This window comes from Panthera pardus, unplaced genomic scaffold (assembly GCF_024362965.1).
Source record: "Panthera pardus isolate Hobbes unplaced genomic scaffold, ASM2436296v1 HiC_scaffold_26, whole genome shotgun sequence".
Lineage (NCBI taxonomy): Eukaryota > Metazoa > Chordata > Mammalia > Carnivora > Felidae > Panthera > Panthera pardus.
Window position 1 is genome coordinate 9,965,639 of NW_026526832.1, and position 27,689 is coordinate 9,993,327.

The 27,689-nt window shown below is 47.1% G+C and overlaps 2 long non-coding RNA genes across 3 annotated transcripts; both read right to left on the reverse strand.

Moving 5' to 3' along the window:
- Window positions 1–6,248: 6,248 nt before the first annotated feature.
- Window positions 6,249–25,723, reverse strand: LOC109265704 (uncharacterized). 2 transcript variants are annotated; one of them, XR_008418041.1, is made up of 3 exons: window positions 25,659–25,723; window positions 11,537–11,734; window positions 6,249–6,546 (listed from the first exon to the last, which is right to left on the reverse strand). It is a non-coding gene; the product is annotated as an uncharacterized LOC109265704 (long non-coding RNA). The 2 variants fall into 2 exon arrangements; XR_008418040.1 differs by lacking the exon at window positions 25,659–25,723 and adding an exon at window positions 11,833–13,691.
- LOC109265695 (uncharacterized) lies at window positions 14,500–18,284 on the reverse strand. The gene is made up of 2 exons (XR_002079314.2): window positions 18,145–18,284; window positions 14,500–14,783 (listed from the first exon to the last, which is right to left on the reverse strand). It is a non-coding gene; the product is annotated as an uncharacterized LOC109265695 (long non-coding RNA).
- Window positions 25,724–27,689: the final 1,966 nt, after the last annotated feature.

Below are 27,689 nucleotides of genomic sequence, written 5' to 3' on the forward strand. Positions count from 1 at the left end.
TCTGTTTTCAAATGGGATTCTGGGAGAATAGAATGGTTAACCCAAAGGAAAGAATCCTCTAAGGGTAGACTTCCAGACATCGGCAAACTGGTCAGAAGACAATGTTAGTTGGGAGTGAGGTGCGAGTGGGGGACAGTCAGGAAACTTTTCTGGAATCCCAGCTCTGTAAGTCTGGCCCTGGATATCTGAAATCCAAATCCCATCTAGTGGAAGCAATGATACTTGTTCTTATCCGACCCTTTCTCTGGATGACCTAAGCAAAAGGAACAATATATTTGCAGAGAGCTGTCCCTCATGAGAGTGAGTGGAAGAACGAGAAGATACCAAGTCATTGGATTGCAGTTTAGATTACAGGACATGTCTGCAAAATTTTAAAACATTTTAAAACTAAGATGTACATGCTTACACGAAGGTTATCCTATACCGGGAGGAGGTCACTAGTTTCTGTGCTTTCTTTAGCTTTGTTTTTTAACAAAAACCAACCCAGGGGCACCTGAGTGGCTCAGTCGGTGAAGCGTCCAACTCTTGGTTGCCGCTCAGGTCACGATCTCATGGTTCGTGGGATCAAGCCCCCTGTCAGGCTCTGTGCTGACAACATGGAGCCCTGCTTGGAATTCTCTCTCTCTGCCCCTCCCTGCTCACATGTGTGCTCGTGTTCGTGCTCTCTTTCTCTCTCTCTCAAAATAAGTAAGTAAACATTAAAAAAAAAACCCAACTTGCATGGAAATTGTCTTCAAGTCACCCCGGGGGATGCATAAGAAGAGTATTCTCTTAAATCTTCATTAAAAAAAATTTAAAAAGGAGGGGATTCCTCAGCATCATGAGTCTCAGGCATTACTCTTTGCAATAAAGAACTTTTAAAAATAGCTTTATTGGGATGTAACTGACATACAATAAACTGCACATATTTAAGTGTACATTGTGATGAGTTTTGAGGTATATATTCATGAAACCATCACCACAGTCAACATGTGAATACATCCATCACCCCCAAAAATTCCCTTGTGTCCCTTTGTATTTCATCTCTCCTGCCCTATGGCCCCATCTACCCTGTCCCAGGCAACCGCTGGTCTTTTGTAGCAAATAAGCTTCTTTTTTTTTTAATTTTTTTTTTTATTAAGTTTATTTATTTTTGACAGAGACAGAGTGCGAGCATGAGCTGGGGAGGGACAGAGAGAGAGGGAGACACAGAATCCGAAGCAAGCTCCAGGCTCCAAGCTGTCAGCACAGAGCCTGATGCGGGGCTCAAACTCACGAACCATGAGATCATGACCTGGGCCGAAGTCAGACGCTTAACCGACTGAGCCATCCAGGTGCCCCGCAAATAAGCTTCTTTTCTAAAAATTAGATTTTCCCTAAAAGGCTGAGAATTTTCCAGCTCTGGGGATACGGTCACGAAGGGAGGTCCTCAAAAGAAGTCCAAGGCAGTTCTCAGCAGGTGCAGCACTGTGGGAATAATGTGTAGCCTCCGCGGAAGGTAATATTCGTTTGGATCTGTAAATCCTGATATGGCTTTTGAAGGGTTAACCACATGTATTTATATTTTATGTTGCATTTTATGATATTCTGTGGTTGGAATTGACTCACCCGAATTAACCGTCCAGTTCTACAATTACACATTAAAGCCATTATCTGTGAAAGTAACAGTCCTTGTTTCTATGACAATGGTGTCATTTGAGAAATTCCAAACATCCTTCAGGACATAGTTTTTCTTTCCCACCTCTGTCTTCTATGAGAGAATCACTCCCTCTTCCCCTAAACTTGTTTCTCATGCCCCGTTATCGCATCTGTCACCAGTTTGTGTCCATCCTGTCCTTGACATGGGGGCAATTCCATCCCACTCTTTCCGTGTCTTCTGTCAACCTCTTAAGGGACCATCTGTCTTTCTTGCCTGCATTACTCTGGACCTGTGGGCCCCTTCAGCCTCTTCACTGATTCTCCTGCTTCCAGTCTCTCCTTCCTTTTCATCCTCTGTGTATCAAAGGATCTTCATAAAAGGCATATCTGATCAAATCATTCTTCTGCTTCAAATATTTAAATTTGCGACTTTATAGTGTGGCCCCATCGACCTGTCCAGAGCCTTCCCACTCACTTCACTACTTCCCCCAACTCAGCCTGCTTTTTGGGGGCTGCAACCAGGAAAGATTTTTGATAGTGTTCCAGAGAGCACAGTGGCACCACATTTACTCCCAATTCTGTCCTCATTTCCTGAGACTCACCTTCCAGTCATACCAATTTGGGATCCCTGGAATGTAGCATCCGCTCTCCTGCCCCTATACCTTTACACAAGCCTGTTACTTCCTCTGCTTGAAACTCTCCCTTCCTCCTATTCTGGAAGATTTTTCATGCTTTCTTTCCTCTGCAATGCTCTTACTACCATCATAGCCCTGACCATTGTGGATAATAATTTTTTGATTGGTCACTACTCCTAAGGGGCTTAGGGACCATCTGTATCTTTCATTACAGAATCTCTGCATTTGGCATTTACGCTTGTGAATGGAAGGAATCAATGCAACTTGTCTTATCCCTAAATCGACAACGAATAACTTTTAGGACTGTGTCACTGGTGAGGAGGATTTAACAAGTCGGATATTGGGGACACCTGGGTGGCTCAGTCAGTTAAGTGTTCGACTTCGGCTCAGGTCATAATCTTGTGATCCATCAGTTCAAGCCTCCCACATCGGGCTCCGTGCTGACAGCTCAGAGCCTGTAGCCTGCTTTGGATTCTGTGTGGCCCTCTCTCTCTGCCCCTCCCCTGCTCATGCTCTGTCTGTCTGTCTGTCTCTCTCTCAAAAATAAACATTAAAAAAAAATTAAAAACAAAAATCCAAGTCAGACATTGGTACTTGATGGAAAGTATTTGTAAGCCTGATACTTAAAATGCTGTTCCCTTACTGTTTTTTTCTTTGCCAGCACCTCCCTTCTGACCTGCCTCACTCTCTTACTTCCTTCAGATCTCTGTATTTTCATTAGCAAGACCTTCCCGGACCAGTCCCTATGGAATAGTAATAACCCACCCCCAGCAATCCCTATTTTCCTACATCTTGCTTTCCCCCTTCCGCCTTCATACCTATCACTGTCTGACACACCTCTTACCTGAGTATTTGTTTATCGTTTGTCTATTTGTCACCATTGGAATATAAACTTCGTGGGGGCAAGAATTTTTCCATTTTGTTCCCTACTGCATCCCTGGTGACTGGTCTAGTGCCTGCCACATAGTAGGTGCTGGTAGATATGCACTGAGAGATATGTGCATAGAGAACAGCACGTGTTCATATGCAGGGACGGTGGCCAACTGGGGTCATAGGGTGGTTTAGAGAGTTTCAAGAATGCAAACAGCCTCTTTCAGGCTCAAGCAATATAAAAAATATAGTATAAAAAAAAAGTTCTCATCCTGTGTCTGGAATACTAATCGTGTCTGTGAAGAAACAAGATCAGAGCAAACAAAGAAAAATGAACTCTAATAAATTGGAGAAAGAGAGAGGCTCGGCCACCCCAGCCTTTTGATGCTACAGCAGATCTTTGGTATTTGCTCTAAATTCTGTAAATCAACTGCACTGACCTATGAGAAGAGACAATGGCAACAACAAACTGAGAGCCGGGGTTTTATATTAAGAAGGAACCCCAAAGGTTATGGACGATTTCACTGAGATTCAGCTCAAACTCACAGGAGCTTTGAGCTGGTGTTTCGTGGGCCCGGGTCTGGTCTTCACCCTCTCCCGTCTGCAGGGCCCAGGGCAAGTGGTTCCCTCCTTCTGGGTCACCAGCAGGGGAATGAGGGGGCTGGTGAAAACCGATTTCCAAGGGCTCATCCACCTACAAAGTTCTGTGATTCTGCATCTTGACAGGGTTTTTAACCTGTCCTCATTAATGCAGAGATTCAAAGATTCAATTAACCAGGACAGTAAATTCCCTGAGAATTCTGCTTAATTGGATTTTTATTAAAATAGCCCCCAATTTTGTTTATTGCATTAAAAAAAAAAACCAAAGTATTTTTTTTTTGTTATTTTACATCTGTGGGGAATGTAAAAGCATTTAACTGTGACAGCTAGAAGTTTGGCTAGAACTTATTCAATAAAGCAGAATTTCCAAACATTTTTGACAGTGACCCATGGTTAAAAAAAATAAACCTTCCACATCACACACACACACACACACACACACACACACACACAGTAATAAAAATTTTGCAAAACAAGGCTTCATCTTCCCGTATGATACAGTGTGGCATTTTCTATTCTATTCAGAAAATGTTAGTTGATACACTAATTGATTTCATTATTCCCATGAAAAGTTTAGACTCAAAGTTCTATGGGCTTCTACCTGTCTCTTGAAGAGTTGGGTGTCTAGGTAATAAAGTGTCCAAGATGTCCCAGGGCTGTCATTTTGACAGCTGTCCTCTACACTAATGCTGAGGGAACTCTATAGCCACTTGACTGACTTTACATTTTAATTTACACCATTGAAACTGTCTTTGGCATTTCCTGAGAGGTGATCCAAGGAAGTAGAGAGAAAAGAGCAGGAAGAGGCATAAGAGTTTCTGACTCCTAGCCTGGGTTGTTACTACCTGGCTGTGTGACCTTGGATAATTCACTGAACCTCTCTGAACCTTAGCTAACTTCAATCACGAGAGTGCCTGCCCTATCTACCCCACAGGCTGCTTATAAGAATTGAAAGCCACAAAACACTTTGAAAAGTAGAAAGCATGATATAAATAGGATGCATTATTAATAATACCCTTTTTGATCTTAAGTGAGAATTTTAAGTGTTTCTGAAACAGATGAAAAATTAAGTGAAGCTGGAGTTTTCGGGGAAAGATTTGAGAAGAAAAAAGGGGTCCCATTACCCTTCCTGAGGTTTATTTCCCTCATGATGCCAATTTCTCTATGTCTCTGTTCCATCTTTGGTTCCTTTCCTCTCTCCCTCCCCCTCCTCCTCCCTCCATTCTTTCTTGTCTTCAGATTGTGAAAGGTGTCTTCATGTCTTCGAAAGTTAATTCCTCCTTTCCTGACTCAAGCAAATCAAGAAGGGCATCTGCATTCGGGCTGGCGTGTGTCTGGGAGTAAGGAAACGAGTGTGGGGTCACTGGTGGCACACAGGCCCTCCGGGCCTCCCTTCTGTGGGCAAGGTCCTTTACTTCTGTGCTCAGGTAGAAGGGCACAGATTTCCAATAGATGCTGCCTATGGTCTTCGTCCTGTTATGACCAGAACTTTTATGATCAGAGAGGATCGGCCTCATGAAGGACATCAAAGCTTGCTAACTGAACCAACTAAAATGGTCCACAGTGATTCATTCCTACCTTTCCAATGAGTAACAAAAGAGGAGGCAGATGAATCAGAATTTCAGATATATTTTACATCCCCACAAGTTACACGTATTCCATGATGTAAAAGTCTGGTGTGCCAGAACGTAGAGATGCTCCAGGTCTTAGAGAGGTCCCCAGGTGAATGAGCAGTATCATGTATCCTAAAGAGACATGCTAAGGCTTACTAAAAGATATCTTCAAAAACCCTAGCCTATCATCCTTTTTCAGCCCACATTCAAGAAAAGGAGAAAGTAACAGAGAAATGGATGAAAACAGTTGGCCCAGTGGGCAGGGTGCTATGTGCTTCTCCTCCCCTCCTGTGTGACTCAAGCCAAGTGATGGGAGTTTGAAAAACATTAACATGGAAGACGGTGCAACCGTAAGGGGAAATTGACATCTCCCATTGTCCCTCTCCTGCAGCTCAGTTGAGATGTGGCCACGTGCTGCTACTGGAGAGACCTTGAGAAAGTTCTTGGGGGCAGCTTACAATTCCTGCATATGGCGGACACCAGTGGAAGGGGAGATCTGGCTTGAGTTGCCCTGAAAGTTTTGGCCCAAGAAGATGACCTATAAGAAGAAGGTGGCCCCAGCAGAAGAGGATTCTATCAGTGTGACTTTGGAGGAATGAGGAGGAACTAGAGAGCAAACCCACAAAAGCCCTTTCTTTGAGGAAGACCCCGTGTTTGGGCACTGACCACACAGAGCTCACCAAGGGCAGATTACAACGGCACCAGCTGAATAAGACCTTTTGGCCCATTTACTGTTTCTCCCACCACAAGCTCTCTCACCACTACCCAGGATAAGCCTGGGCATCCTTACCTTGGATATATGGTCAGGGGGAAGCAGAGAGAGAGACAAGTGCAGAAAGAATGCAGAGTGACCATTGAATTACTTCTATCTCTTGTCTGCAGTTGGAGGTTCGGGATGGAGCTGGAGATGGGATGTACTTTAAATTTTTTTTTTAATGTTTATTTATTATTGAAAGACAGAGAGACACAGAGCATGAGCAGGGGAGGGGCAGAGCCAGAGGGAGACACAGAATCCAAAGCAGGCTCCAGGCTCCGAGCTGTCAGCACAGAGCCTGACGTGGGGCTCAAACTCACAAACCGCGAGATCATGACTTGAGCCGAAGTCGGACGCTCAACCGACTGAGCCACCCAGGCGCCCGGAGATGGGATGTACTTTAAACTGGACGTGAGATAGATGTCTTGGTTTCGATCTGACGGTGCCTTTTCCAGATCTGAAAATGATACAATTACTTAACTGTGAAAGTGGCTGGGACGCGCATAGGCCCACTTGAGCTGTCATTTGGGGCTAGGGAGAGGGATCCCCGGATTGGGGTTAAAAGGTAATGGTGAGAAAGAATAAAGTTGTTTTCTCCTTGTACCCTGAGGAGCCTGGGTCGCATAGTAAATCCATTACCCCAGGTAGTTGTTATCTTTCCTTCCTCACCAAATATCCTGTAGGGCTCATTAGAGGGCCTCTCTTTCCCCTTGGATCCTGAAATCCCTTTAACTTGTATGGCATGCTGGCTGGGGCTGTATGACATATTGTCATCTCAGTTGCTCTCAGCCTAATTCACCTTTGTGAGAACTGCCAGTCTGGCATGAAGGAGACTGCCAGGCCTAACTCACTCACCAAACATAATGGGACATGCGGTAGCAGGAAAACACGGAGAACCAGCTGGTGAAGACCAGATTCTAGCCCCAGCTTTGTAACTAACTAGGTGGCTTTAGATAAATTACTTAACCCCTCTGGACCCTGGTTTAATCCTCACACAGGTGAGAGGTCACATCAGCTCCAGCTTTGAAATTCTACTTTTGACATGTTTTGAGTTTCCTTCACTTCGTCTAGCTTAAATTTTGAGTCGCTAGGAGATAAAAATTAATACCAAGTCCCACAATATTTACACCTAATATGTACCAGGTGTTTTCACAGATGTCAGCATATGAATCTTCCAGCAGGTATTATTACCCCTAATTAAGACGCAATTTAAGAACAGACTGAAGGCCACAGAGTAGAAGATGTTTGCTCACTGCCATTGAATTAACAAGAGACATAACAGTGGTTTGAATCCAGGCCTTCTGATTCCAAGGTCAGTGTTCTTTCTACTCACAGCTTTTGTTAACTTACAGATTATTTGACTTATTTAATAGGGTTCTCAGTCTGGGCTTGAAGCCGAGAGGGAGGTAATGAGTCCTACTCGTTTTCAACTCCTGCAAAACACATCCTCCCGGATACACACTCATCTCTTCTTTTGACTGAGGGAGGAAAAGAAGGGAGAGAGAAGGAGGAGGAATGAGAATGATGTGTGATGCTCTCAAGTGGGAGTAGGTAACTAAGACTCACAGAAGTACAGCCTTCTTTTCTAACCCCATCGTCTGGCTTCCACATCATTCATCCACACCTGAGACGGCCAATCCTGAGCCAAAAAATATCATTCGGTAAATATCATTCATGCATCAGTGTTCATCGCTAGTACTCCTTGACCTTGGTACTATATCTCAGGCCCTGGTTCTGTATACCAGTTACTATATACCTTGCCCTATATACCAAGCAGTCATGGGACTGCTTGGAGGCTGGGACATAGAGAAGCAGAAAGGAGGAGAGAGAAAACAGTGAAATAGTACACTTGGCCCCCTCTCTCTGACCGTTAGGATTCCCTTTTCTGCTTTGAGCCAGAACTAGAGTGTCCCCCTGTCCCCACCCCAGAGCACTCACCGTCTGTGACCCACTGTCCTTTTCTGGATTTTGAGCTGCTTTGAGTGCAGGCAGGAAGCTATAGAGGGAAAAATAACGGCAAACTCACCACCAGGACAGTGGTATTTTGAATCCCTGTCTTCCCCCACCCCGTCCACCTGCTACTGTTTACTTTTCTAAGTTCTCAAATACCTGCTCCCCACAAGCAGTGGAAGCGATAGAGCTGTTCCAGTCTGAGTCAAGAAAAGGGGCTTTCACACTCTCCCACCCTCATTTATTGGCTAAGGGCCATGGGATCGGGGGGTTAAATGGCCAGCCACTTTCAGCTCCTCCGGTCATGGGGAAAAGGGGTTTCCATAGCCTGGAAGGAGCCCTGTAAAGAGAGAGAAAACATTGAAGGGAGGGTGGAGAACCCATCAAAAGAGACCTGAGAGAGTCTTGGAGGAGCGCCAAGATCATCTACCACAGGGGCATGCCCAGGTTGGGCAGATCCCAGAACCGACCATGACCAGGTGACCCAAGAACACTCGAGGTGCTCATCTAGGAGTGAGGGGTGGGGCCGCCCGATCTGTTCCATCCACTCCTGACACCGCGATCGTGACTTAATTGTGCTTCATGTCCACCTTCGGGTTGAACTAAGATGAAATGCCTGCAAAGAGCTTTCAATTTCTGCGGTAAAATAATTTAGAAGCCCCTCTGGCTTTTAAAGCAATTATTGCTGGATCGAATGTTCCTCAGGAGACTCCTGCTATTTCTTAGAGCCCTTTGCTCAGTGCTTCCTCTCGTCTCCTTTTATCAACGCATCCCCGACTGTCCGAGCTGCTGTCAGACTTGCTTCCTGGACATTTGCTATTTAGCTGTTTTCCCCTCCACATGCGTGTGGATTCTATTTGGATGGGGGAAAATAGCCTTCCTGGTGGTGTCACGTGGTAATTCGAATGCTGTACCACAGAGGAAAACCCCTGGTAAAGAGGGCCTGGCAGGCCTGGTGTGAGATCAATGTTGAGACACGTGAGGTCATGACCGTACCCCACGCAAAACCACTGAGTGGTGTTGAGAAAGACTGGAGTGACCTCTTCCTACAATAGGTGACTTCCGATCTCCCATTTGCCTGTAATTTTTTGCCTGGTTTGGTTTCGGTTCTGGTCTGGTGTTTGTACCAACACAAATCCAGAGGGCAGCCATTCTTCAAAAATATCCGTAAAAGCCAGCTTTGCAGTCCAAAGGTCCATCTTGATTCCAGCTTTCTGCGGCTTATGAGGGCTGAAGTGTGGAGTATTTATTTTCTTTCCAGACATGGAAACACAGTTCCAATCTGCTCGGGCAAAATGGAGAAGCCAAGAATGAGGCCGAGTAACCTTGTGGAAAGGGCAGGAGGCACGCAGCCAGGCTCCGCATGGTCGAATCAGGGACCAAGGAGCTGCCAGGTTCTAGCTCCTATTCTTGTTTCTACTCTGTTTCTCTGCTCCTTGACTCAATCCTCTGTCATGGCAGACCTGCTTCCTCCCAAGCCGGTGAAGAGGGTTGCTGATGGATCGTAGGTTTCCCATTGGAGACAGAGTGACTTCCTTTACTGGTTCCAGGATGAAAAATTCCAGAAAAGTCTTTGATTCTCCCATCTTGCATGTCAGGGCTTGCCCCTCCTCCACCCTGGACAAGTCAACTGGGGAGATGAGGTTCGTGGAAGAACATGGAAGCTCCCGAGGTAGAGGTGTGGGCGGAGAAGGGCAAACCATTCTTTCATCCATCCATCCATCCATCCATCCATCCATCCATCCATTCATCCATCCATTCAACAGATTTTTGTTGAGCAAAACATGGAGACTGAGTGAGGAGCCAGAGTCCTCACTGGCTGGGGAGAGGTGACCCAGAGGTCGGTAGATGAAGGTGAAGAAATAAGGGAAAGGGCACCTCCTGCTCAGCAAGGCACCAGAAGTAAAAAGAAACGAGGCGCTTGTGCCAGAACGTAACTCAACTGCTCCTTCGCAACGAAGTTCTGCTGCGGAAAAAATGCCAGTCCAGCCACACAGTGCACTTAGTAATGTAGTTGCTTCATGTTCTGGTGCAAGTCCCTTAACTCACTGTAAGGCAGTGGCAGTCTGGGCACCAGCAGCGGGTCTGTGGATCATGCCCTGAGTAGCTGTGCCCTCGGGAATTCTTACACATGTTCCATAGGAGCCATGTACAAGAATGCTCCTAACAGCTTTGTTTATAATAACCAAAAAAGGTAACAACCCAGATGTCCATGAACAATAGAATAGAGAAGTAACTGTGCTGTGATCAGACAATGGAATCCTATGTAGCAGACACAATGAATAAACTCTTGCTACATATTTCAGCATGGACGAATTTCAAAAATACCGCGGAACATAAAGAGCAGAAAGACTATAATTACTGAGTATTCAGAGGCGCATGGGTGGCTCAGTCGGTTAAGTGTCCAACTTCGGCTCAGGTCATGATCTCGTGGTTTGTGAGTTCGAGCCCTGCGGTGGGCTCTGAGCTGACAGCTGAGAGCCTGGAGCCTGCTTCAGATTCTGTGTCTTCTTCTCTCTCTGCCCCTCCCCTCCTCGCTCTCTGTCTCTCTGTCTCTCTCTCATAAATATAAACATTAAAAAATTTTTTTTTAATTTTTTAAAAATCAGTATAGATTCATCGTATGAACTTCAAAAGGCACCATTAAGGCACCATTAAGTAGTATAGTGGTAATATAGTAATATAGTGGTTAGGGATCCATTATAAATCGATTAAAACTGGGAAGAAAAGCAAGGGAGTGAACAACACATGTGTGGGGTTGGTGGCTTGCCCGGAAGGGGGTGGGGGTGAAGAGCCAATTGGGAAGGGGCGAGTACACAAAGGGCGTCAAGGTATCGGCCGTATTCGAATTCCTTGAGTTGGGTGGTATTGTGTGGGTGCCCGGCTTTATTTTTATTCTTTGAACTGTACATATATGCCAGGCACACCTTTTTTGTAAGGACCATCTATTTCACAGTGAAAATATTAAAAAAATATATTTAGTCAAAGCCAAATTTTCCTCCCCTCCCCAGGCCAAAAAGGTTGAAGTTAGTGTGGGCGAATGGTATGAGCCTCAGAGGAAGGAGGACTTTTCCAAATATGGTGCCTTGAAGATCTAGCATGGCGTCAGTGAGAGAAGAGAAGGGTAAGCAACTCCCTGCCCACCTGCCCTGGGTACCAGCCGCTGGACTGACGTGTCCTGCCATGCCTGCTCACACGGCCCTGGGACCTCCCCTTGCCCGCCTTCTAGGCCTTTCTTCCCGCACCACAATCCTCAGGATTTAGCCTGTTTGGCTTTTCTTTTCCAAGCTGTCACGGCATATTCCATTGCTTGCCGCTTTCCCACAGCTGCTCGCTGAGTAGGACTCAACAATCCTAACTTTTCCAATTTTTTGACCCCCTGCCCCCCAAACAAGGGCACAGATCCATTGGGAGGTGAAAGTGTGAGAGCATGTTGGATGGTGTAGAAATCTTTTCTAACACCACTTCCAAAGTTCGTTCACTCACTATCTGATTACCTTTTTAGGGAAGGTTTATCATTTGCCGGCTGAAGTTTATTTTAAATTCTGTCTGGTTTGCAAACACATTCTTTGTCGACAGCTCTGGTTTGAAATGTTTGGGCACACTTTGCTCTGGGTAAAACACCATTGTCAAGTCTCTTTTAAATCGCTTTTGTTAGATGGTCTTTCTGGCCCCGCACGTTGGCATCCAGTAACCTTAGAGACATAGAAACTTTGAGTTAGAAGGGACCCTGGAAGTCCCCCATCCAACTTCCCACCCGAGAAAGAATTCTCCTGAAGCATTCTCTGCTCACCAGCCTCTGAGAGCTTGCTTTTTAAGGGCCTTGCTGGAGGGACAAAGAGTCCCCTTACAGGTTACAAACTCGCTGTAAAACTTTGCATCTGTTTTCACTTTGTCATCAAGAATCAGTAGTCAGCACGAGCAAGTCCAAGTTTGCTAATGGAATTAAAATGAACGCGGACTCGCAAAACTAGTTCCAGAGGTCCAGCGGGCCCTACATTGGTCAAAGACACTTTTAATCTGCTTCATATAATCATATCCTGGATTAGGAGAGACTGAGGAACAACAGAGAAACTGGATCTATCCACACACTTGGAAATAGGGCAGGGAAGCCAGGGGGATTTGGTGAATCGCTTGAGAGTCCTGTGTGCACACTCTCCTCTGTCCCTTTGTCTCTGCTTTCTTGCCTCCTTAAAGGTACAGAAACAAATGTAGATGGTGCCTTTCCTCCAAGAGCCCCTGCTGAGGGGCGCGGGTCTGCTCTGTCTCCCTTCCTCTCCCCTCGTCTCCTGAGTCGCTGGCTGCCTTTTCCCATTAAGCTGGGCCCACCCCAGTTTCTGAGCCCACCCAGAGACGGTGTGATGTGTGTTGATAGTTGCCTTTTCCACCTGTCTCCCCACCTTTTGTTCTGCTCTGCTAGAGCTTGGAAACAAGCCATGACCCCGGCTGCCACCATAGTTAAATGGGTTTGGGCCCTGAGCCATGCTGGGACATTGATGGCACAGGTCCTTCAGGGTGAGGGAAGGAAGCCAGCCTGGAAAAGGCTGGAATTAACTAATGGAACAGAAGGGTTGTTCCATGCCAGAACCCCTATCTTACACAAGCTGGTGAATTTCTGGATAAAGAAGGGAGCTGAAGATGCTCCTTAAGAATTGGGGATGGGAAGTCCAAGCACGGGAGGGCAGGGGACAGTTAAGGGGGCGGACCCAGTCATGCATGCAAGATGCAGTGGGCCCGAGGAGCTCAGGCAAGGTTGAGAAATGGTGCGTGAGTCCTGATGGGTGGAGCAGGGCCTTTGCCAAAGGAGGTTCACAGACCCGGGGACACCAGAGCCTTCACAGCAGGATGTCGCTGGCAGAGCCCAAGTGGGCGGGAATTCAGGGACAGGGGTCAGCCCATGCCGCAGGGGCAGACTACAGCCAGGCAGGAGGTCAGGGCCCCAACTTGATGGTTAGGGAGGCCAGCGTGCCCCAACAGGGAACCAGAGGCTCCTGCCGTGTTGGCACCACTGGCATACCGGGCCTAGATACTGGCATGGGGCTGATGCGTTAACAGACCTGCCTGGGGCCTGTCCGAGGAGGCGGGGGTGACTTCCCCGACTCGTGTGTGACAGAGGTGTGGCAGGAGAAAGACCAGGGGGTGGGTGGCTGACTGGGAGGTGGATTAGGAAACGCCATCTGCATACCATAGAGATTATTCAGCCGATTATAAAACCAAAGCACACCCCTTCAGCAGTCAATACGGGCACCAGGTGGTTTGCATGAGGGAAGGGGAGGGGAAAGTCAACGCTGGGGGAGGGGAAGGAGGAGAGATTTGCACAGATGCTGGGCAGTGCCGAACTCTGGCCTCCTCTCCCAGGCCAGGGGGACCGGCAGCAGGCAGGGGCTGAAGGGGCCATTTTCTCAGGATCTCAGGGAGGTGGAAGCCGTAGCTGTGTGCTTTGGTTTTCAAGTTAACTTGCAGGGATACTGAATGGAGGAGGGGCATTGTCCTGATGCTCCGGTACAGCAAACCATCTCTCTTGCGTGTGAGGATAGCAGAAAGGGGAGCTCCATGATGGTCCCTGCTCCTTTGGTGTCATGGAAACAGCGCCCCGGGCAAGAATACCCAGTATTCCCAGAGGGCAGTCTGAGAACCCAGGAGTCTCCCTCCAAGACTCTGGAATGCCAGGGGGACTTGGGAGGGGCTAGAGGGCCTGCATCGTGCAGGTGGAGGCAGGAGCCACTGAAGTTCCCGAGCCACCTGCTTCTTTGGCTGGGTAGGGACCCACAGCCCAGTGAGCCCTGGGAACACTAAGCTTTGGGAGCTGATGCTACAAAATGCCAGGTAAAGCAATGGAGCATTTCAATATCCACCTTTTAAACAAATTCCTCGCCTCTTTTAATTTCATAGAGGTTTTCTGAGTCTATAGTTACCTTGGTCCAAGGGTAAGCACATTTTTAAAAATTTTTTAAAATTTTGTTTCATGTTTATTTTTGAGGGAGAGAGAGAGGGAGACAGAGTGCGAGCTTGGGAGGGGCAGAGAGAGAGAGGGAGACACAGAATCTGAGGCAGGCTCCAGGCTCTGGCTGTCAGCACAGAGCCCAACGCAGGGCTCGAACTCGCGGACTGTGAGATTGTGACCCGAGCCGATGTTGGACGCTCAACCGACTGAGCCACCCAGGCGCCCCGAGCACATTTTTTTTTTTTTCTGTCAAGAGCCAGATAGTAAGTATTTGCAGATTTGTGGGTTATATAGTCTCCGTTACTACTGCTCAACTCTGCCCCTGGGGCATGGAGGCAGCGGCAGACACTACATCAGCTCATGAATGGGATCCTGTTCTAATGAAATTTGATCGGTGGGCACTGAAACTGGAATTTTATATAACTTTTTACAAGTCACAAAATAGCCTTCTTTTAATTATGTCACTAATCCAAAAATGTAAAAAGCATTTTTAGCTTGCCGAGTGGAGAGACAGACTGTGGCCATAAAACAATTTAATCCCTATGGCGGTGGGAACTGGCTCACGGCCGGGTCCCCAGTGTCTAGCACAGCGTCTGAGGTAGAGTAGGTGCTCAATAAATTTCTGTTGGAGGAAATGTACATACTTGACGTACAAGGAAACCACCGCTCAAACAGGTTAATCGACTCTCTCAAGTGCGGGGCTAGTACTCAAACTTGCATGGTGTTTGGACGGTTGCAGAGTTGGGTGGGTAGTAGTTCTTCCAAGTCCTGTGCTCCTTCTACTGAATCACAGCTTTAATCTTTGCAAAAAAAAAAAAAAAAAAAAAAAAAAAAAAAATCAGCACATGGAAGTTCACAGAGGTTGGAACTGGAAACTACCTGAGGCGTAAACTAACCAACACGAGAGATCTTGTGGTGTCACTTTTCAACATGGCCGAGTTGTAGAAACTTGACTTTAATTCCTCAGCTGTTTTCTTTTTTTAAAGTCTAGGGCCCGTGCCACGGCCAGTCTGCCTTGGACAATGGCTGTGAAGAAAAACGTTAGGGGCTCTGCAAATATTAAGAAGTCCCCTTGAGGCCTGAATCATATGTAAGTTCTTCAGATTGGGCATTTTCTCAGAATCACAATTTTGTTGGTGTTGTCTTAAAGTTTTTTTAATGTTTATTTTTGAGACAGAGAGAGACAGAGCGTGAGCAGGGGAGGGGCAGACAGAGGGAGACACAATCTGAAACAGGCTCCAGGCACTGAACAATCGACACAGAGCCTGACGCGGGGCTCGAACTCACAGGCTGAGAGATCATGACCTGAGCCGAATGCTTAACCGACTGAGCCACCCAGGGGCTCCTTTTTGGTGTTGTTTTAAACAATGGCTCTGTGTAAGCATGGTGGGGGGAGGCTACAAAACCTATAAAAATCCAGTTCCCTGGTGGAAAAACTGGTTCTTCAAAGTTAGCCTAAGTCAGTCTGTATCCCCACCTGTATCGACTCCTACACTGTTTCGACTTAAGTCTCCGTCTTAATTACTACACTTCTTTTTTTCTCACTCCCATGACTCACTCCCACACTCCATTCTCACTTGGCCTCAAGCCTGCCGGCTCTTCAGGGCGTGTGGTTAACCACAAACCACCCAGCATTCCAGGATGCATGTCGGGACACACTGTCCTGTCTTAGAACCCGCACCCATGTTTTGCCCTCAGCCACTGGTTTGGGTGGACTCATATACTGCAGGCTCTGCTGAGGCCTTGGCCATGGGCTGGGCACCACTGTGGTGCCTCCCTTGGGTGCTGCCCTGATAACCAGCAGCAGCAGAAATGGAAACTGGAGTGAAAAGCTCTTGCGCAGCCCAAGGGAGCGGTGTCTCAGGACGGGCAGTTGACCGAATTTCCCGAGGACTCTCCTTCGGAGGCCTCGTATCTGACCGGTTATGATGGTTCTCATACTAGGAAGTATAATTAATGTCAACTTAAGACCCCGCCCCCATTTTTTTTTTTTAAATAAAAGCAATATACAGTCCGTGTGGAAAGTTTGAAAATATTGATGAGCACAATGAAAATAAAAATCCACCTATAATCATTGTACTCAGAGATAACCGCTATTAAATACTTTGTGTATTCATAATTTTCCAAACATATTGCAGTGCTGTTTTGTCACTGGATTTATATTCTGTCACCTGATAATACGACACGAACACATTTCCATGTCATTAGGCATCTTTTTATAATATGATTTTTTATTGTTATATTGGATTCCATGATAAATGTGGCACAGTATATTTCATAAACACTGACTGTTCAACATTGAGGTTTTTTCTGGTCTTTCATGCCGAGATGAACATCCTTAATTATAAATGCTTTTATGCATCTCTCGCTGCTTCCTTAGGATTTATTTCTATAAGTGGAATTAATTAGGTCAAAGGCTGTGCACATTTTTAAAGGCCAGATTGCCTTCTAGAGATGATCCAATTTTTGCTCCTACCAGGAGTGCAAAAAGTCTGTGTTCCCCAATGCTTGCTAACATATTTCGGATATTTAATAACTTTTCATTTCATTGGTGGAAAACAGTATTTCATTATTGTTTTATTTTCTTAGACAGACAACTGAATTTGTCAGTGTGCTTTTCAGCTATTTGAACGCAAGTAGGATTCCTCTTGGAAGGTGGAAATGTGCTCTGGTACCCAGCAGCAGGGGTTATTTGAATAAAGTAACATTGAGTGGATGCACAGCATATGAATGAGAAGCAAAGGGAGAAAGAGGGAGAGGGTGATGACCTTCTAGAAGAGTCTCTTGTTATTTAAAGAGGTTAGTGATGTTCTCATTTCTTTTTTTTCTTTCTTTTTTTTGTTTTTAATCTCAAGTTTGTTTCTGAGCAGGTAATACACTCACATAGTAATTCAAAAGATACAGACGGGCACACAGTGAAAATTCCTTCCATCTGTGCCCTCAGCCAACAACGTTCCCCCTCCCTGGAGGCAATTATATTAACAATTTTTATGGAGTTCACAACAGCCTTAGTCCCTGGACCAGTAGCAAAATAATCACTGGGGAACTTGTTAGAAATGTAAATTCTCAGACCCCACCCCAAAGTTTCAGAAAGTTGTGAGGGGAGGTCCAGAAATCTGTGTTTTTAATAAGCCCTCTTGGTGATTCTGGTCACGCTGAAGCTTGTGAACTACTACTCTAGATATACTCTATGCATATATATACAAATATACATCAATTCCCCCCCCCCCCTTTTTACATGTGTTTTACATTAATATTTTTGGAGATCACAGTCCCCTTTAAAATATTTGTAATGGCACATACAGTGTTGAAAGTTTTGCAAATACTTTTAGGGAGTTCACAGTCCTTTCATGGACTTGATATTGAGGACTTTTTTTTTTTTTAATGTTTATTTATTTTTGAGAGAGACAGAGCATGAGAGGCAGAGGGGGCAGAGGGAGAAGGACACACAGAATCTGAAGCGGCTCCAGGCTCTGCGCTGTCAGCACAGAGCCCCATGTGGGGCTCGAACTCACGGAGTGAGAGATCATGACCTGAGCCAAGTCAGCCGCTTAACTGGCTGAGCCACCCAGGCGCCCCGATATTGAGGACTTCTATTGAGTAGGGAGAGGTGGCAAATGAAGCAAGAGATAAGGTGTATTTGGAGAAATGGTGCATTCTTTGAAGGGAGGGTCAGGTTTAACAGTAAAGAATGGAGTGAGCAAAACAGGTTTAGAGTAAAGGCACTTTTTAAAGTGAAATTTGCATATATTCAATGAGCTATTCTAAAGCATACAACTCAGTGGCATTTATTGCAGCTACAGTGTGGTGCATCCCACCGCCTCCCTCTAGGTGTGAGGGGAACTTTGTCCACTTTGAAGTCAAGTTTCCTTGAGAGGAGAGTATTCAGGACAGCCAAAGGTGGAGTATGAGGCCGGGCACCAGAGGAGTCGAACGAAGCAGGTGAGCGCAGGGATGGTATCTTGAGGCAGGGGGGTGATAAGGCAGTCAGGGAATCTGGAGTCTGGAAGCCCAAAGGAGATGCACACGGCAGGCTGGTGAGGTGGGGGCCGGGACGAATTGCTGCTGGAACTCATGGATAGGTGGGGAGAAGGACCAGGTTAACTGAGAGCCAAAGGTACAGGCAGCCCACTGCAGCACTAGAAACATGTGCACACACACCTTGCGGAGGTTCAATGGTCTTACTCCAGCATTCCCAATGGGGTGGTTAGTGTGGCAGCCGTCCTGTCCTCCCAGGACTCAGTTTCAAGCTAGAAGAAAGGGAGCAGAAAGGCACTATTCTTTCCCACACCTCTCTATGACGCGGGAGCCCCAGAAGCTCCACGACCGATTACTCCTTACATCCCATTGGCCAGAACTGGGTCACATGCTTATCCTTAGACCAATCGCCATTCATTCCCAAAGCCCAGCCCATTGTCTCTTGGACAAAGCCCACGATCTGTTAGCGAGGGAAGACAGGTGAATGGCTGTTGCAGGGGTAACCAGCTGCATCTGAGGCAGATCTCTGGGGTCCCTCCTAGCTTAATTCAGTGGGTTGAGGGGAGAAGAACGGAATTTACCATGTAACAGGGGAGATGAGACCAAAAGGAAATATACACGAGGATATAGATAACAAAGACTAGGAAAGCAGAGGCAACCAATGGACAAAGACAGTGAAGTCCAGTGGAGTCAGTGTGGCATGGGAGTTTGAATAATCTTTATTTATTAAAATGTTTAATAATATTTATTGAGTTGTGTGACCTTGGACAAGTCTGTTAACCTAAGTCCATCTTCTCATGTGAAAAGGGGACTGACTATAAGATTTCACTCTTAGATATTAATGTTGCAGTGAGGTGCAGTGAGAGGGCATTTGGCCAAGAGAACCAAGTATATCAATGAGGTAGACATATGTCATACCTTTTTGATCATTTCATCCTTTGTGGAGTGCACACCCCATCTTCTTGCCACAGGAGAAGATCAGATACTTGCTTTCCCAGCCTCCCTTGCTGCCAGGGGGCCAGCATATGAGCCTGGTTTATTTAGTGGGACACCCTCCCCAAAGACTCTGAAGTTGATTATGTAAGGAGCAGGTGCTGTGTGAACCCATTTAAGTGAGAGTGGCAGCTGATTGGCCCATTTCCTAGATGGTGTGGACGAGATTCCCAGGGCAGTGTCCGTGGCCCTAGCTTGGGGATGTTGAGGGGGGGTGAGCTGGAGTGTCTGAACACAGGAGTGGCAGAAATGGTGTCTCCCCGGGACCACTTTTGTGGTGTGATTTAGGGTGTTATTCTAGCTGTTTCTAGGCTTGTTTCTTTAGCCCTCTGAGAGAGTCTGTGAACTACCTAACATTCTTCAATAAATATCTTTTCTACTTAAATTAGCCAGTTTGGATTTCTGTTATTCAACTGAGAACCATGACTTCTTCAGTCACCTTTCCCAGTGAAAACAAGAAAGTGGGGTACCAGCCATTTTCCAAGGAGATCAAGCTTCAGGCCAAGACTGACTTCTTCTTCTTCTTTTTTTTTAATGTTTATTTACTTTTGAGAGAGAGAGAGTGTGTGTGTGTGAACAGGGGAGTGGCAGAGAGAGAGGGAGAGAGAATCAGAAGCAGGATCCAGGCTCTGAACTGTCAGCACAGAGCCCAATGCCCAGCTTGAACTCACGGACTGCAAGATCATGACCTGAGCTGAAGTTGGATGCTTAACCGACTGAGTTTCCCAGGCGCCCCCAGGAATGACTTCTTGACCAAAGCAAGTCGAACCGGGAGAAAGTAAGAAAAGGAGGAGAGCTGGATCTGGCTTTTTAAATTTTTTTCTTTCCCAATTTGGACTTAAGAAACAGAAGAAAATGCCACTTATTCTGATATTCTGAGACTTGTAACCAGGCAGAGTGGCTCTTCCCACTAACAGACTAACACAGTGGCCGATAAAACACCCTCTGGGAGAGCAGCACTCCTCTGAAGGCAGAGAGTGACGCTACCTCTCCGTGAAAAGGACACTCATGTTCCCTCAGAGACCAACATTCACCTGCAGGGTTGGCTTGGGGCTGTAATCGATGCAATGCACTTGGCCATCTGTAGGTCCTGATTCAAAAAAATACGTATTGAGTGCCTGCCATGTGGCGCCCACTGCTCTAGGTACTGGGCATACAGTGAACAAGGTGGACGAAAATCCTGCTTTCCTGGAGCTTACGACCTAGTGGGAGAAGACGATAAACACATAAATAAAAAGTAAGTTATGTCCAAAGGTAGAGTGTTCTGTGGGGAAAAATAAAGCAGGGACAAGAGCTAGGGAATACTGTGGGGGGACTGGGATTGGGGAAAGCATACATTTGGTTATCATGTCCAAGAAGGCTTCCCTAAGACGGGGGCATGAAGGTAGCGAGGGACTTGGTAAGAGATCAGTTATTACTAAGGGGGTGTTTATGATGCTGTGCATTCCAACCCTCCCCTTCTCCCCACCGAAAATACCTGTCAGACACAACCTAATTGTGGGGACTTTAGGCGAAACACGGGAAGGAAATTCCAGGCCATTGTGAGTGCCTCATGCTCTGGTGGGTAGAGGTTAAGAGCTTCCTTGGGTGCCCTGGGCCACCAAGCTGAGAGGGGTCAGCTGGGCAGGGCTTCCCCAAGGAAATGACTTCCGAAAATAGGAATGACAATCACTCAGTCCCATCCAGTTGGCAGGCAAAACCCTGTTGATAGGCTCTGGGGCTTTACTGAAGGCAGATACCCTTCCTGATGAGAGAGGAAGACCCATCTTTGCATCAGTCTTTCCGCCCCAAGCAGTAAATCTACATGTGGCCCTGAGAAAATGTACCCAGTCTTAAAACAACAAACAAGCAAACAAACAAACAATTAAAACAAATTAAATACAAATACAAACAAACAAAGCCCCACTCTGGATTCTCTATCTGGAATTCTGATTCCCTCAGAGTCCTTACTTGCCAGGCTGGGCCTTTTACTTCCTTTCCAACCAGACTCCTCTTTTTAATACAACAACCCTGGGCTATAATAGCCCGCTCATATTCATCCACCGCTCCACCCCCCCACCCCCCCAACCTCTTCCCCAAGCTCTCATTATCACTATGATTCCTAAGAGACCACGAAACTATAAGGGAGAAGCACAGTAGATTTCCCCAGGACACCGATGGAAGGGAATAAAGAGAATTGCGGGGTTATTGGGGCCTTGCAGATTTTTATTACTAAGGGATTCTGTGCCTTAGAAACTCTATATCGTAGGCTTTTGTTGCTGTCAGGAGTGATGCTTTTTACACACCACTGTGCACAGAAACACGGTCTGACCTATGGTATAACAAATCCAAAGTACCAAGCAGCCATTTGTAACAAGATTTTAATGTATTTTCTCTCATTATCCAAGAGGAACCTTCCCTATGAGTACTCGCTCTCCTCGGAGTCTGTGATGGGGGTCAGAAAGATTGCAAAGAAAGAATACACCCCTGGATATGTCTTTTACTACATTCCAGAGACTAATTTAATGTCTTCCCTGCCAAAGTTCTTAATTTCTTTGCCTTGCACATGGTTATTGCCGGGGGGGACTATGTGGCTTTTGAGAGCCTTTTGAAAGGAATAAAAATTGAGATGCAAATAGGTGTGATGCATCTTTTTTGCTTTGCAAAATTCCTATATGCAATCTAACCCAGTCCTGCAAAGCAGCAAGATCTAAAGAATTTGGATTTAATGCCTCAAAAACAATAGGTGGCAGGTATGGGAAATGAGTAAGTATTAAACCCATGTCTCTCCAATCTTAGACTACATATATTTCTTGGGTACTGATACCCATAAGCAGTAGAAGTCATATTCAGCTAGTAAGTTGAAAAAAATATCCATGCATCCACGCACAAATATTTACTGACTATCTAAGAATGTAGAAAGACTGTGCTGACCACTGGCTCGTAATTGGTGTCCTCAAGGAGCTTGACATTTTGGTGGGAGCAGCAGGCAGACAACCGACAGAAAGAAGTAAGGGCAAAACAGAGGAGGAAGAAGTGTGGGAACCTTTTAATTATTTTTTTCTTTTTTCTTTTGTAAAATTTATTTCTTTATTTTGAGAGAGACAGACAGTATGAGCAGGGAAGGGGCAAAGAGAGAGGGCAGAGAGAGAATCCCAAGCAGGCTCTGTGCTGCCAGCACAGAACCAGATGTGGGACTTGAACTCATGAAACTGAGATCATGATCTGAGCTAAAAACCAAGAGTCAGATGCTCAACCGACTGAGCCACCAAGGTATCCCGGGGGAATTTTAATAAGCAAAGATGTTCCTTTCTTGATCTTCCTTGTCAGTAGATAATGGCTGTCAAAGGGATATTATGCCCGTCCCATCCCAGAGTCACAGCACGTTAGTGGGCCATGTGTTGGGTACCAGCTATGTGCCACACATGTGCTACAGTCTTTATATACGCTCTCTCATTCGATTGTCACATAGATTGTAGGAAGTGAGTACTATTGTTAACTTCATTTTACAGATGAGGAAACCGAGACTCAGAGAAATTAAGTAATTTGCCCAGGATCACATGACTGTGTATCGCAGAAGCGATCTTTACAACTGGGTCCAAGACCAAGTTCTGAGGATTAGCCGTTGGTGGTCTAATTCTTCATCATTGCAAACATAGTCACAGTAAAGAGCAGTGGATAACAATCTGTAGTTCAAACACTACTGATGAATGTTGTTGGTCTCTGGAACTGCCCAGAATAGGTGTCCTAAGCCAGGGGCTGAGGACCTGAGGACTAGAAACAACTGTAAGGGACGGGAGCAATATGTCTATTCAGTACTCTCACTTGAAATTAATGACTCTTTAGACTTTGATATTTACTACCGTGTTTTTGTGTTTCCTGGGGGAAAGCAAAGGTGAGCCATTTTGTAGTAATTCCTCTAAGTCTTCAGACTCTGGCAGCACAAGAAAAATAGCAAGGAGAAGAGACCACACCTTCTGCATGATGAACTCATAAAATATGAGCTCAGTTACCTGCATCATTCTCTTAAAGGCACAGCTGCAGGATAGCTTGAGCTGCATTGGTTTGGAAACCCTCAAAAGTGGGCCAAGACCTTCAGTCTGGTTTTGGAATGGGTGTTATTCCTAACCCCCCTCTGCAGGGAGAGGGCGGGTCATGAAGACTGCAGTTGCAGGCTTTGGACAGATGAACCAACCAAGATGGCGGCACTGCCAGTCATGGGCAGAAGGCATGGAGTGACCCTGCCCTCCTGCCTCCTGGGCCCTCCTGTTGTGTACCCTCTTTCCCAGGCTCAAAGATGTGTCCTGTGCTAAGAGGAAAATTGCAATATAGTTTGGCTTAGTTGTCACTGAGGCAACACATAAAAGACAAACTGCAGTAAAGGCAGCAAGTGAGGCCTAGAAAAATCTGATGATACAAATTAATTTGAGAGCTTCCAGTAAATCCTGTCTCATAGGGCTAATGTCATACTTTATGGTCAGTCTTCTGCTCTCAGCAGGGAAAAGGACCTTCTGGCTTGCCATTTCCTCTCTCTAGTCTTACTCTGTGTTTTCCCAGTTCCTGGTAAAGTGCCTGCCACATAAGAGGAATTTAGTTAATGGCAAATCCATCCAGAAGGAGGCATTGGGGGAGGCTTTGTGTAGGATGGAGCATGTCCTAGAGAAGGGAGGAACTGCTGGACGGGACCTTAGATGCATCCCGAATCCTACCATGGTGTCAGGCCGCAGGGGAGGCCCAATGTGGACTCAGAATGTTTCGGAGCTGGAGTCTGCAAGGACTTCATGTTGAGGTAGAGAAATTCTACAGCTAGATCCGGAGGGACGGAGGTAAGAACCTCCTTCTAAAATCAGAGTGGAAGGAGTACAATCTGAAGAGATGGCTGATATTTTTCCCTGAAAACTAAAATGGTGTATATCGAGGACCCAATCCAGCAATGCTGGAGGTTGAACTTAAGGGCTAGGGCAGAAAGAAGCTGGCCTTAAAGAATAGTATCAGGCCAGGCAGCCGGATGGAGAACGAATTCTGGAGGCTTCCAAGCATCATCCTGAAGAACACATCCACCCATCTGAGTAATGGGTGCTATAGAAACACTCTGGATGCCGGCATCATGTTCTTGATTTTGGCTAACTTCTTTTTAACCTGCCCTTAGTATGATTTCACGGCACCCTATATCTGCCGTGGCTTTCAGGGTTTCAAGCCGGGCTGCCACTCCACAATTCCTCTGGGTGACTTCAAGTTGACGGTCTCCGAGGAAGAAAGGCTTTCCTATCTGGGGCTTTCCACCAGACCTCATTTTCAAGAGGGTGACAGTCCTGAATGTAGGCCCTCCAAAACTGAACCTGCCTGAGAGTGATGACGGGCTGGGCCAGCCCCACCTGCTTGCCCTTGTCCAACCTGTATATCTTCTCCTACAGTAATTGCATCTTCTAGAGAACAGCCAGGAGCTTCCCGCAGAGCCAAAGCCTCAGGGGGAATTTTGCCATGCGGTTACACGCTCTCAGGGTCCCAGGGAGGAATGTAGCTTGTTTGGAAGGTGTTTGCTGTCCAGGCATCAGCAGAGACCTCGGTAAATCTCCCACTGACCCACTGACGTATGTGCGGCCAAGAGGGGCTTTTCCCTTCCCCCTCTTTCCCATGATTCTCCTTACCCCCTCCTCTGTCCCCCTCAGCCCCTGGATACAGAGCCTTAACTTGAACACCATACCTGCCACAGGGGAACAAGCGTGCAGACAGACTGTTCCGGATACAATTATTCCTTCTAGTTTCAGCAAGGCTGCCCTCAAGCAGAGATCTGACTGCTGTGCTGAGTCAAGCTCTCTTCCTTCAGCTGCCAGCTCAGGCTCAAAATCCAGACTTCTTGCCTGGCCGTGTGTGTTAAGGGGAGCCGGGTGACTCTCAGATATACCAGCTCTCTCACAGTAGGGGGGCCGGAGGACACCGCCGAGGCCTACGTGTTTTCCCTTCAAGTTGCCACAGCCCCCGAAACTGCTATGAATCTTCCAGCACTTTCAAAGGTAACCCCGCGGGAGGACTAGGATAGCAAGCCCCCACCCCCCACTGGTGCACGAGAGTGTATCCATTCATCAGAAGTTTCTTCCTAACACCCAGCTAAGAGAGATTCCTGGAGGGAGAGGTGCTTCTGAAAGATACTGGTTGCCTGAGGAGGTGGGGAGAGGGCCTCACCCCGGGGGGAGTTGCCCAGATGACAAGGATAAGCCTCACTTTTCCTGGGCAGGGCAAATTCTTGTCTCTACCTTTCACTCCCCGCCACGGCTCCAGGCCCCTTTGAGGGAACGCCCTAGAAGCCATTCTCAAAGTGCGGTTCCCAGCTTTGTTCGGGAAGTCTTCTGCGCGGTCTGCAGACCGGTTCAAAATGCACGCGTGTACTTCCCGAGTACAACAGTCCACCCTCGGGCGTCACCCGTCGCCGTGGCGTCAAATCTGAGGTGCCCTAGGGTAAGCGGGGAGAGGGGGTCCCGGCATCCTGTAAGCATCGTCATCATCATCATCACAGAACATTCCCAAGATTCATGAATTCGGCCTTGACACGCATTCATTCGGCCAACTTTCCCCAGGTATCGTTTCTCCGTGTGCTGGGTTAGGGCAGGAGACAGAATAAGAAGACAGTGCCCTTGCCTTTCAAAAGAGCCTCTTTACAGTTCTCTGCATTCTGACAGAGGAACGCAAAGGTGCTGTGGGACCCAACCCATGTCTGCAGAGCTTACCAAAGATCTTCCCGGAGCAGCCGGCTTTCAGCAGACTTGTGAAGCAACGGTAGTTTACCACGCAGACGAGAAGGAAGACTTCCCAGGAGGCACCATGCCAAGACCTATTTCTGGGAACACGTCAGAGAAAGTTGCTGAACTTTTTACTCCTTCGTTCAGAAGCCAGATTTTTGAAGGGAGCAGCATCGGGTTGAGACCCAGTCTGAGATCTATCCTTAGAGAGATCTTTGGACATTTGGACATGGGGGAGGGATGGGCGTCCTAGGCTGAGGTGCCAGCAGCATCAAGGGCGGTGGGGAGTGGGCCATTCGGTTCTGAGTATAAGAAAAGGCATAGGGAGGAGTGGGGCTGGAATTGGAACTTCTCACCCCTCGGCCAGTCAACCACCTCGTCCTATCCATTCCATCTCTAAATGCAGTGAGTCGGGGCAGAGATGAGCACTCAGGTCTTATCTGTCCTCTGCTCTCAGTCCTTGTTGCCCCTCCCCAGACCCTCATCATTGCTCTGCCTTCCCTCTCAACTGCTGTCCCCGCCTCTGGCTTCTTTCCCTTCCCATCCATGATCCACACCCCCATTAGGGTTGCCTTCCTCAAAATGCAAGTTGTTCTTTGCCATTCTTCTGCGTAGACCTATCTCAGTGTTTCACCATCATTTTGGGGTAATCCCCAAGCCTTAGAATGCCTTGTATCATAAGGCCCTTTGGGATCCAGCCCCTGCCTGCTCCCTAGCTCTGAATCCACTGCTCCCACATGGCACCCTGCTTTAGATACACCCAACTACATAGGCTGTGTCGCCTCATGCCTTCAGGCCTTTGCACATGCTGTTCCCTCTCCCTGGAAAACCCTTCCACATCTTGTCCTCTCAGCAAACTCCTATTCATCCTTTAACGTGGACTCAGGTACCACCTCCCTCAGCCTTCCCATGAAGACTTAATCATTGCCATTACTCATCTCTATTTATATTGTTACTCTTATCAACTCTGTGGCTGGAATGAGCCCCTCACAGTAGGATCTTCTGCCAGACGCTGAACATCTTTAGGGCAAGAACTGAGTCTGATGCCTTCCCAGCTCGGGCCCCTAGCACAGGGCTGGGCTCATCCTGGAACAAAATGGAACAGATTGCTGAGTCAAGTTACACCGGGGTGCAGGGGCCCTCTGCTGTGGGTGCACTGCCTATCACCTGAGGAACTGTAAAATGCCCATGTCCTGGCCCCATCCCATCCCGCAACCAGGATCTCGGGGGGGGGGGGGCATGATTTGGTTTTCTGTTTTTTTAAAGCTCCCGTGAAGCCAAGCTTGAGAGCCACTGGTGAGGCAAAGAGGAGGAATCTGGGGATCAGGAGACCGGAAGCCCAGACCACCACTGAGTCATCCTGCGATCTTGGGCAAGTCAGTTATTCCTCTGGCCTCGTTTTCTCATCTGTAAATTGGGAGTTCCAAAGCAAAAGCTTCCTAAGACCCATTCCACATCACTGACGTTTCCTGAAACATCATTAGGCCTCCCAGGTTAGGGCGCGTGCTGGGCACCTGGCTTGGTTCTGCTCTTCTCCCGACCGGTGAGGGGAAGACTGCTCATCCCTCAGCCTTTCCCGTTCTTCCCTCCACCAAGTGTCCTTCCCCCCTTCCTTTCCAGCGGTCCCTAGCCTCAGGAAGCAGCTAGGAGCAGTTGGGGCCGCAGGTGGGCTCCCAGCCCATTTCACACCGCTGAGCTGAAGCGGGATCTCGGGAGCCATGGGCCGGGGCCACTTTCAAATCACCGGAGATGATTTCTTTCAGGAATAAGTGTGCTTCACACACCACTTTTTCTTTTCAAAATCTCAGGCTTCTCTTTGGAGAGCACATGTACAAGGATATAATTAACAGTGAACTAGAAATATAAATGGTGTTTCCCTGGTACTTAGCTGACGGATCCGGAGGAGCGGGACTCTGGGTGGGGAAGGTCACTGCTTGTGAAACTCGGGCTTCTCTGCTGGGCGTACGGAGATTCTCCAACAGTTAGTCCCTGAGCATAAGAACGGCCTCTTGCAGCCCC